The following is a 12,007-nucleotide window of genomic DNA, read 5'->3' on the forward strand; positions in this document are numbered from 1 at the left end:
CTGATTTTAACAGGGTGCGGCGTGCAAGATCACGGGGGTCCCCAGCGGCGGGACCCCCGCGACCTGTCCTTTGGATAGGGGATAAGATGTCTAAGCGCCGGAGTACCCCTTTAAGTATGTGGAAATAAGCTTGCCCTCTAACGCGTACATGATGTAACATTTATATTAAGGAAAAATATTCCATAAACCTTAGTAGCTAATATACATATATATATATATATACACACACACACATACACACACACACGCACACATATATTACAAGTAGTGCAGTCCACACATTTTCAGTCATCTAAATGCAGTTGTTCTTATAAATAGAGACGACTTACAGTAAGGTAACGCGCTGGTTTATGATAACCTTTCCAAAAATTGTCATACATTATTCAACCTGCTTGTCATGAAATGTGTTCTGCAAGCAAGGAGATAGAGGACAGAGCACAAAGTGTTGCGCTATGCATGATGACACCAGGGAGAGCTCCACTGCTATTGTAATGCACTGAGGAAGAGACACAGTATGGTGTGGGGAGGGAAAGCCCCGAGCTGCTGGGGATCAGCCAAAAACAACAAAAAAATCTGCTACAGAAACTGATCGACTGTGACAAGCAGCGAACAGGGATCTCATTCATTAAAAAGCTGCTCATTGAGCAAAATTATAGGTTATAGCTTTTTATCTGGGTTGTGGTACTTGCAAGACATAAAGTCACAACAAACTGATTGTGCGCAGAATGTTCCTAACAATATTAGTATAACACATAGGGGTGGACAGGGTCCAGCTGTGAAGCCCGCCACTAGAAAAACCTAAGAGCACAGGAACAAAAACACAAGTCTGACATGTTTTTGACAGTGGGGTTTTATTGCTGTGGTTGTGCAGTTGCTGTTTTTCTTTTAAGACACGCTTGTGGCACTGCACGTAAATACCACAAATGCTAGTATTTTGCACTTAAACGGGTATTCCGGCCAAAAACATTTTATCCCTTATCCAAAGGATAGGGGATAAGATGTCTGATCGCGGGGGGCCCGCTGCAGCGGGCCCCCCGCGATCAGACATCTTATCCCCTATCGTTTGGATAGGGGATAAAATGTTTTTGCCCTGAATACCCCTTTAAAGGTTCTTATGTTTACATTTGTGCCCCAATAAAGTCAATAGAAAAAAAGGGCCACAAAGAAAGCATGTTCGATAAAACATGCTAGAACAAACAAACATTAAAGGGGTTATCCAGGAAAAAAACTTTTTTTTTTTATACATCAACTGGCTCCAGAAAGTTAAACAGATTTGTAAATTACTTCTATTAAAAAATCTTAATCCTTTCAGTACGTATGAGCTTCTGAAGTTAAGTTGTTCTTTTCTGTCTAAGTGCTCTCTGATGACACGTGTCTCGGGAACCGCCCAGTTTAGAAGAAAATGCCCATAGCAAACATCTTCTAAACTGGGCGGTTCCCGAGACACGTGTCATCAGAGAGCACAGAAAAGAACAACTCAACTTCAGAAGCTCATAAGTACTGAAAGGATTAAGATTTTTTTTAATAGAAGTAAATTACAAATCTGTTTAACTTTCTGGAACCAGTTGATTGATATATATATATATATATATATATATATATCAATCAAAGTTTTTTCCTGGATAACCCCTTTAATATCTTACAGTGCTCCTATTCTCTACACTCATCGGAGGCAGAAATTTTGGAAGGTGCATCATAAGACTGAAATCACAGATGCTATTTTCATGTATTATATTTTACCCACAGTCAGAAGTTGATCTGAAAGGAATAAGAGTAGGCCTGGCTTCATGCATCAAATATTTGTATCCAAACCACTGGGCCTGCACAATAATTTGTGACTTTTTTCAACTTCACACCTCCCTCGTCAAGTGGACAGGGCTTTACAAAATGGGGGCTGGGCTTCCCTCACATGCTAGATTTACTACAATTTACACTAGAGAGCTAGAATAGTTTGTAACTGAAATCTAGGCTCTCTCGAAGCTAGTGTAGATTTCAAAGTGTGGAGCATGGGCAGTCACTGCTGTGCCTGATTTATGAAGAGGAGTGTGAAACACTGGTCTTCGTAAGTCCCCTCCCCCAAAAGTGCAAACAAGGTACAGATGCAAATAGCACTGACATGGATGTATGTACTGGTTTCAACTTGACTTTAGGTCCATGGTAAACGTTTTTTTGCAAAACTGTGCAGCAATTGATAAGTAAAATAGAAAATGTAGAAGTCAAAATAAAATGGCTCAGATTTGCTTGTCAGAGTAGTTTCCTAATGCATAGCAGATGCACCTCGCCTGCACTATAAAAAGCCAACCTTACCAAAGTTGATGAGGGTTAATATTTTATTTGGTGGTTAAGCAATAGTAAGACTCATATCATCCTCATTTCCGGTTTTCTATTCAGTCACAAATACAAAAAATTGAAATGCAAGATGTGCCGCATCAGTCAAATGACAGATCCCCAATGAGGTCTCTAGGCTCCACTATCAAGAATGAAGGGATCTGTGGCAGAATCCCCAAAGCCTTTGGAAGACCAGGCCTATGCGGATGTACTTGAGTAGACAAGGTCAATTCCATCAAATAGGTTTTCCTGTATCCTTTTTAAATGCCCTTCATAGGCATTTCTTTTAAAACTACTCGGTATTGGTACCAGCTATTTCTGTAATTAGTCCGCAGGTACCAATACAGAAGTGTTTTTTCTCTTTTGTTGATGGTGGTGGCCACAACTTTATTTACGGTATATTTGCACAAATATCATGACAGCCAGTTTCCTGGTATACGATATACCACTTGCCAAAGCTGTTAGCGTGCAGCCTTCCCAGTATATTACTTTAGCCAACATTCCGCCATGAAGGAGCCCTTGTACACTTACACAGGACTCCTTCCTCCACCCAGCAAAAAGGGAGCTAACTTGAGAGTAAAATATCTATTCCAATATCTTTCAAGTGCACCCCATCAGACCGCATTAAAGGGGTACTCCAGTGGAATTTTTTTTTTAAGTGAACTGGTGCAAAAAAGTTAAACAGATTTGTAAATTACTTCTCTTCCCTTCCAGTACTTATCAGCTGCTGTATGTTCCAGAGAAAGTTGTATAGTTCTTTTCTGCCCGACCACAGTGCTTTCTGCAGACACCTCTGTCCATGTCAGGAACTGTTCAGAGCAGGAGAGGTATACTATGAGAATTTGCTCCTGCTCTGAATAGTTCCTGACATGGGCAGAGGTGTCAGCAGAGAGAAATGTGGTCAGGCAGAAAAGAACTATACAATTTTCTGTGGAACATACAGCAGCTGATAAGTACTGGAAGGATTAAGATTTTTAAATAGAAGTAATTTACAAATCTGTATAACGTTTTAGCACCAGTTGATTTAAAAAAAGGCAGCTAGAGGAGGATAAAAGAGACTTAAAGGGGTATTCCAGGAAAAAACTTTTTTTTATAGATCAACTGGCTCCAGAAAGTTAAACAGATTTGTAAATTACTTCTATTAAAAAATCTTAATCCTTACAGTACTTATGAGCTTCTGAAGTTAAGGTTGTTCTTTTCTGTCTAAATCCTCTCTGATGACACCTGTCTCGGGAAACACCCAGTTTAGAAGAGGTTTGCTATGGGGATTTGCTTCTAAACTGGGCGTTTCCCGAGACAGGTGTCATCAGAGAGGATTTAGACAGAAAAGAACAACCTTAACTTCAAAAGCTCATAAGTACTGAAAGGATTAAGATGTTTTAATAGAAGTAATTTACAAATCTGTTTAACTTTCTGGAGCCAGTTGATATATAAAAAAAAGTTTTGGCCTGGAATACCCCTTTAAGTCTCTTTTATCCTCCTCTAGCTACCTGTGTCTCAGAACCACCCCAAGTCGTGACCACTCACGGCCACCCTGATGTTAACCGCCTAAGCGAATCAGAGTAATTCATAGTATCCCAACATTGCGCTGCCTGCACCAGGCAGGTTTTAAGTAGCATAAAAATAATGACAGGTTCCCTGTAAAGGTGTCTTTCCTGGGTCACAGCATACAAGAAATTATTAAAATCAGACCGGTCATGGAATCTGCATTTTGTTATGGACAAAGTTGTAGCATGGATTGGGGTTCTCTATGACTGCTCTTCCCATTTGCCTAATTCCCGCTTAACTACACAGAGTAAATTTACTAGTAGCTTTACAAAACAGTAAACATCTCGTAAAATTCTCTTTGGACCACCAGGACATGACATGATGTCAGTATTGTGGTAACCACAACGTGACAACACTAACATTAAACAGCAATCAGGACAATGAAAGACTTTGCATGTAAAAACCATTACTAAACTAGAGAAGTCATAATTACAGTGAAAATCAGCCCACAGATCATATAAAGTTAAGTGTAGGTTTACAAAGTGCAGACCAAACATCCCATTCCAGATGTGAAGAATGATGAAAACCTGACTCGGATCCAATAACTACACATATTAACTGTTATTGACCACGAAACAAAAATATACTTATTTTATCCTTATCTTGCATTCCATATCATCCTTCTAGTCAGCATAGGTCTTAGATTATCAACATTCACCTTTACCCCACCCTATCCCTATCATGGCATGCCTTGTTAAAACACACTGACAGTATAATAAATATTAAAATTAATGTAGAATGATTATAGGAGAACTGTAACAAGGAGTGGGTTGGTGAGTGCCTCCCTCAGAACCCACTTGCCTACCCCAGGTTGCTGTCTGTCTAGCTCTCAACTCTGTACGATGGTTGGTCACAGTTAGTCAGCACACAGGTGTGTCAGCTACTATTTGAGATTGGTCCCCTAGGTCCCTGATATGCAAGGTCACTCTGTAGGTGAAAACGCTGTAACTGTCCACAATTGTGCCCTCTACAACATAAAACACAAGCCTGGCTTCTTCACATGCCTAGGACCAATAGATGGCCAACCATGAAAAGACATAGAATTCCTGCATCTGCTGAAATTGGTATAAGTTATCTTTTCCCTATAACGTTTGGAATTGTTTTCTTAAGTTTCATTACCTACTGGAGAGTTCTCTATGCCAACCACTATAGCCCTATTCACTTGCAGGGAAAAAATTCTGCTATGGCCCCTTTATTCCTAGGATCAGTAGAAGCTCAGCAGCCACACACCAACTAACGAAAAAAGTGATACCATATTCTGGAGACATTTTGCAATGGAAAAGCTCTTTCAAGATGTAAAGTCAAACTATCCTACTCATAATAATCAAAAAAAGAAGAGGGGCAGAGGAAAGAGGTATTAATTACATAATAAAGCACAAGTAATCTGAGATAAGAATACCACTGCAATAAAATATTTATAGTGACAATACTATGTGTAGAAACCTGACAATGATTATTTCCATGCGCTGTTTGTTTAGTTTCAAGTCCTGTTTTAGTCACTTCTAATTCTTGACCTGAAAATTCATCCTCTCCATGATAGCTTTGAGAATGTGCTAAACAAACATGACGCAAACACAATGCAGGATTGTTAAGGGGCAACACTGTGGAATAGGTTAATAAAGCTCATTTTTTATAGTGTTTGTTAACTTAAAGGGGTATTCCGGGCAAAAACATTTTCCCTCATCAAAAAGATAGGGGATTTAGATGTCTGATTGCGGGGGTCTCCCTGCAGCAGCCTGCATCCTATGCATAGCTGCGTCTGAAGTTTCGGAAACCGCCGGGCTTCCAAGACGGGGACGTGACGTCACGCCACATCCCCTCCATTCATGTCTATGGGAGGGGGCGTTGCGGCCGTTACGCACCCTCTTATAGAAATGAATGGAGGGGGCATGGCGTGACGTCACGTCCCCGTCTCGGAAGCCCGGCGGTTTCCAAAAATGCAGACGCAGCTACGCAAAGAATGCGGGCTGCTGCAGGGAGATCGCGTGGGGTCCTGGCGGCAGGCCCCCTGCGATCAGACATCTTATCCCTATCCTTTCGATAGGGGATAAGATGTTTTTGCCCGGAATACCCCTTTAATAATGTCACTTTTTTTTTTATGCTTTGAGTGCCCCCTATAAAATTGGAGGTACAGTGTAGGTCCATACTATGTGATATTTTCTTTCCTTAAAAGGGGTACTCCACTGGAAAACATTTTTTTTTATTAACTGGTGCCAGAAAGTTAAACATATTTGTAAATTACTTCTATTAAAAAATCTTAATCCTTCCAGTACTTAGCAGCTGCTATATGCTCCACAGGAAGTTCTTTTCTTTTTGAATTTCTTTTCTGTCTGACCACAGTACTCTCTGCTGACACCTCTGTCCATTTTAGGAACTATCCAGAGCAGGATTGGGGAAATGGTGATTTTCTCCTACTCTGGATGCGATCTGTGGAGCAAATAGCAGCTAATAAGTACTGGAAGGATTAAGATTTTTTTAATAGAAGTAATTTACAAATATGTTTATCTTTCTTGCATCAGTTGATTTAAAAAACATTTTTCCAGTGGAGTTCCCCTTTAAAGAAAATCTGTTAGCATTTTCATGCTGCCTAAAAACCACAAGTCATCAGAATAGTTTCTGGTGGCTATTACCAGCCTTGACTGATAGAGCTCTTGATCCTTGGGTATAGCGAGAAATCTATTAATTAAGAAGGTGCAGAAAACATGAAGGGATCCTGAGGACTAGTTGTTTGGACAGCATCAATGTGATGATGGGTTCCCTATAACAAGTGGATCTTTAATACGGCTGTGTACCTAAAAAGGTAATATTGATGCATAGGTTTCTCTTTTTGGAGTCTAAAATAGTGTACATCATTGAATAAAGGGAAGTATTTAAGGTATTTTGGTGTTCTGAAATTATTGCTATACTGCTGCTGGGGCTGGTAAAAAAAAAAAAGGAAGAAAATTTTACTTACATCGCTTGCAGTGTCTCTTTCCTAACCCTCGCTGTTTCTCACTTTAAGTTAAGAGGTCAAAGCAGGACCAGCCTGCTCAGCCAATCATTATCTGCAGCAGTGTCTTGTGTTGGCCAGCTACTGGTTAAGTGTGTAGGCTAAACTTTAATATCTCGTCTTGGAAGCAGGCAAAAGAGAGAAGTATTGGAAAGCTGCAGTGGGATGTCTGTGGGACAGAGGTTGATCGGTTTAAACTTTTTTCACCAATACCAGCAATATAGCTTTTGAACACCATATTGAGTACCCCTTTAAATATAAAGGTTTGTATTCTGTAAACTATACATTACATATTTATCCAAAATGTGCTAAAAACTAAAAATCAACACCTCCCTGTAATTTTTTTAATTTTGTAATAATTTGCTTTAAATACATAACCATATGGAGGAAAAAGTTAATGAACAGTAACACTATGGGGGATTTATTAACTTCAAAATTGTGTGCGCAGTTTTTTTTTATTTTGAATTATGGCAAAATTATTCATGTAATGTTATGCTATTTTATGCTGTCTGCATCTTTTGCAACTTCCAGGGGGCATGGTTAAAAGGTGCACCAGTTGATATGCCAAATTTATCCAGCTATAGGAGTGTGTGTGAGCTTAGGTGCACAACATAATACACTTTGCACAGCAGCTAGGAAACCCCCACACCTGTGCAGCAAGATTCGCATTGCGCAAAAATTACCGTCAATGATAAAATGTGTGTGTGGGGAAATGCTGGGTTCTATACCTTCAGACACTGGAAAGCCTTTAGGATCTCCTTTTTGATTATTTGAAACACACATTGGCCCTCATTTACTAAGCTAAAACTGACTTGCTTTCTTTAGGTTATTTTGAGTCCGGAAAATCCGACAAACCTGACATTGCTTTGTGAAAAGCCGAAAAATGGGACATGGTCTGCTGCAAAGGGGTGCGTGGTTGGCCAGAAAAGGGGCGTGGTTTTACAACTCGACCTATTTACTATTGAACTCACAGAAAATCTTGTGAATAAATGGCTTGAAATTTCCACCTAGAAAGCTGGTCAGAAACTTTTTCCCGACTTGTAAATCTGTGAATTCCCATACTAAACAGAAGGAATTCTGCAAGTCTGAAAAACATTTCACACTAGTAAAAGGCCCACTATCTTAGAAAAATTATACAGAATATTTAGTTGCCTTTAAGTTTTAGAAAACTTACCAAGTTAACGCAATGGATTGCATTTTTGCGGCCCTATTAGACCTGCAAATAGGGCTGTGCAGTATGACCAAAAATGTGTATCACGGTATTTTTATAAGTTATGGCGGTTCCACGGTATTTAACGGTTTTCCCCCCCCCATCATGTGACCCATGGGTGCTGCTGCTCTAACCCCCCCCCCCACGGTTTATCAGCCCAGAATTGCGCTGTCCCCCAATCATATGTCACCTTGTCCTCCTGTGAGTTGCGGGCCGCCGGCGCTGGATATATATCATATTCCTGTGCCCGGGCTGCAAAAATAAAATAAACTTTAACTCACCTTCCTACGTTCCCCCGTTGCTCCGGTAACGGCCTCACACTGGGGATGGGAAAATCACAGAGCCGTCAGCCTATCACCGGCCGCAGCAATTTCCTGCCTCGGTCTGTGATAGGCTGAGCGCACTGTCATGTAAGGAGCCGTCCGGCTTCTTACATGAAAGTGCGCTCAGCCCATCACCAGCCGCAGTGATGTCCCACCTCGGCCGGTGATAGGCTGAGCGCACTGTCGTGTAAGGAGCCCTTACATGGCTTGGCACCTTACATGACAGTGCACTCAGCCTATCACCGGCCGAGGTGGGACATCGCTGCAGCCGGTGATAGGCTGACGGCTCTGTGATGTTCCCATCCCCAGCGTGACGCCATTATCGGAGCAATGGGAGAAGGTAAGTTAAAGTTTATTTTGTTTATTTTTGCAGCCCGGGCACAGCACACTGCGGCTAAATATTCATTCATTCGAGGGGGGGGGGGGGGGGGGGGAGGGGCCCAACCGGTATTGCGGTATGGGAAAAACTATTTCGGTATTCGGTATACCGCCCAGCACTACCTGCAAATTATGGCCTTATTGTTGGTTCTAGCAACAAAAGAAAGAATTATAGGGATTTGGGATAGGATCAGCATTTGTGCATGGGGCTCCTAGGCCCCCAAAGTTAAACCTCTCACAAGGCTCTGCTATCACATTTTACTTACAGTACTGGCCCCCCTAATACGTGACCTTTTGGGCTTTTTCAGCATCCAGGGCCCAGATGCGATGGCCATGTCTACACAAGCCTATATCCAAGCCCTTAGTGGTCACCTCGAGGTCAAGTGCCAGTTGCTTGGTAGCCTCTAAAAAAAAAACATTTGAGTGCGGCCTGGCTAGTTATGAGTGTGTAGAGATTATTAAGAATTCTTATGATAAATGATAAGGATGGAAGTGATTTTCACCAAAGTTTTAGATTTGAGAAACTTTAGTAGTCATAGAAAAGTGTACAGTAATCACTTAGACTTTTTGTATTTGACATACATTATCATTCTTCATTATTAAAATTAGTAAAAATATGCTATACTGTACTTTAGTGACACCTATTGGTTCTAGAAGTCAGCTGTTTCTTTAAACTCGATCTCTTGGCCAAACTTAACATAATTGCAGCAAAAATGGCAATTTAAGAATTGAAATGCGCCAAGGTCCACCCTCGTATCACTGGATATGAGATCTTTGGTTGCACTTGCTCTGCAGCAATATGCCACGGGAAAATGATTTCTAAAATATTGATGGTTCTAGTCTTCCTATAACGTAATGCAGCATATCGTGGCTGTACATCAAGTTTAAGCAGAGAATACTGGAAGCCGGAGTATAATAGTAATTGAAGATCCATTAATTGTCCACTAAGACTTTACATCATTGCTATATTCCGCAGACCTATGAAATGCTACAGTCTGCAGCCCTACGATACGCTACATTTTGTAGGCTCTATAGTCATCTCTGCAGTCTGACTCAGAGTGCAAACCATGTTGTCACCTCGAGAAGTCATCTGTAAAAAGAGGCCTCCTGCCAGAAGATTACTCACCAACACTCTGCAATCGACACTGCAGCTTGGCACACGGTAAAAATATGCGTTAGAAATTATAAAGTAAAATTATTACGAGAATGAGCAGCATATGCTGGACACACATGGTCCATAAATATCACTACGGAAAAAAGCTATAAAATGTGAAGCAAAAGGTAACTTAGTACACTGACGTCAGTTACTGACAAGTAAGCTTTCCAGTCATGGCTATAAGGTGTTATAAGGAGCGGTTGTATACCATTCGATTTCATTTGACCATAGGGAATAATAAAGGAAAGAATATCTTCACTTTTCACTAAGTATAACATTATATTAACTGAGTATGGCTTTGTTCAAATAATATTATTCCTTCCCATACATCTGTGCCTTCCATTTGTACAAGCACAAGAACAAGGAGTTTTTTTTAGATTTTGAAAATCAAAAGTATATTGTGGTCTGCTTTTCCCATTTACCTTACTGATATTTATTCAAAAAGTAAAAATTAACCTTAAAGGGGTACTCCACTGCCCCAGCGTTTGGAACATTTTGTTCCTAACGATTGGAGCGGGCAGCGGGGGTCGTGACGTCACAACCATGCCCCTAGTGATGTCACGTCATGCCTCCTCAAAGCAAGTCTATGGGAGGGGTGTGGCACCCCCACACCCCCTCCCATAGACTTGCATTGAGGGAGCGAGGTGTGACGTTACAAGGGGCATGGCCGTGATATCACCCCCCCCCCCGCTGCCCGCACCCAGCGTTCTAAACGAACGCTGGCTGCTGCACAGAGATCGCTGGGTTCCCAGTTGTAGGATAAGATATCTAGAGGCGGAGTACCCCTTTAACACCTCCATGCTATTTTTATTATTTTCCTTTTTTTTCTTCTTTTTTAAAATAAATAAATACATGGGAGGAAAGAGTTGTGTGCACCTGCAAATTTGCACACACAGTATTTTTTATTTTGCACATTGACTTGTGCTGAACTGATCGTCTACTCTTCATGATGTCTGCACTGGCTTTGTCGGTTTTCTTGTTCTGCACTTGGTGTGGTTGTCCTTGTTGGTGTGCTGAATTCATCAAATTTTTTTTTTGGTAGAAGAAACTGATTGTCCGGCGCAGTGACTCCTCAGAACGGTGTAAACTTTATTCACATTAAAACCACACCGAACAGGGGGACATCACTGGAGCAGTGACGCATTTCGGCCACAACAAAATGGCCTTACTTATGTCACTGCCCCAGTGATGTCCCCCTGTTCAGTGTGGTTTTAATGTAAAAGTTTACACCTTTCTGAAGAGTCACTGCGCTGGGCAATCAGTTTCTTCTACATTCAAGAATTGGCAGTGTCCACACCAGTCAGAGAAGCAGTAAAGCACGAGGGTGAGCTGACACCTACCTGTTTTCTAACCTACATGTACTCCAGTAACCAGCTGGCATAGAAATGTGTGTGAACTTTTCACCCTGTTTTGCACTATCCAGGGGCTTCCTGTAATTTGTGCAAATTTATAAAGTGATGTGCGCAACATAATACATTTTGCGCAGCAACTGGGAAAACCACACACGTAGTGCACAAAAATCTGCACTAATGATAAATCCTCCCTATCTGTAAATGTTGGGTCCTATACCTACAGACACTGGGAAGCCTATAGGACTTCCCTTTTGTTTGTTGTTGATGCTTTTGTTTGATGTTGTGCGTAAATCTGGAATTCAGTAAACTTCATATTTACATCAGTTGTTATCGGATGGCGAAGGGTTGTACAGGAACAGCACCCTACTGTCTCACAGCATGGCTGCTGTACCGAGTGCACCACAACAAGAAACAGAGACGTCTTGTACAGCTTCCTGACCCACAAGCTCCTTGGTTACAGAGATAAGCCATACAGCTTACTAAGCAGCTCCAATGCACTAGAACATTTTCTCTGAGTACCTGCTATGTGAATGTGGTTAGCCACATTAGTGTTTATAGGATACAAGTGTAACAAAGGAGATATGAAGTGCAATGTGGAATTTTGTAAATATGTTTTTACAAAATCTAAACCTAGAATATCATTTTTAAACTTCTCTTTTACTTTTAATATACATCATGAATATATGTTCTAATAGTAAAATAGAAAATATGTCTCATATGGCC

General features: G+C 41.0%; 1 protein-coding gene across 7 annotated transcripts in view; it reads right to left on the reverse strand.

Annotated features, from left to right (window-relative positions):
- STOX2 (storkhead box 2) overlaps positions 1-12,007 on the reverse strand; it is a 259,571-nt gene that overhangs the window by 87,258 nt on the left and 160,306 nt on the right. The window contains exon 1 of one of the 7 annotated variants that reach the window (XM_056560178.1): positions 6,150-6,169. The exons of 5 other annotated variants lie outside the window; for them this stretch is intronic. The gene's annotated coding sequence lies outside the window, so the exon portion shown is untranslated. Of the gene's footprint in view, positions 1-329; positions 350-6,149; positions 6,170-12,007 lie in introns of those variants that run through there. One more of the 7 variants, XM_056560182.1, reaches the window with a different exon arrangement.

Source organism: Hyla sarda, chromosome 1, assembly GCF_029499605.1.
Source record: "Hyla sarda isolate aHylSar1 chromosome 1, aHylSar1.hap1, whole genome shotgun sequence".
Taxonomy (NCBI): domain Eukaryota; kingdom Metazoa; phylum Chordata; class Amphibia; order Anura; family Hylidae; genus Hyla; species Hyla sarda.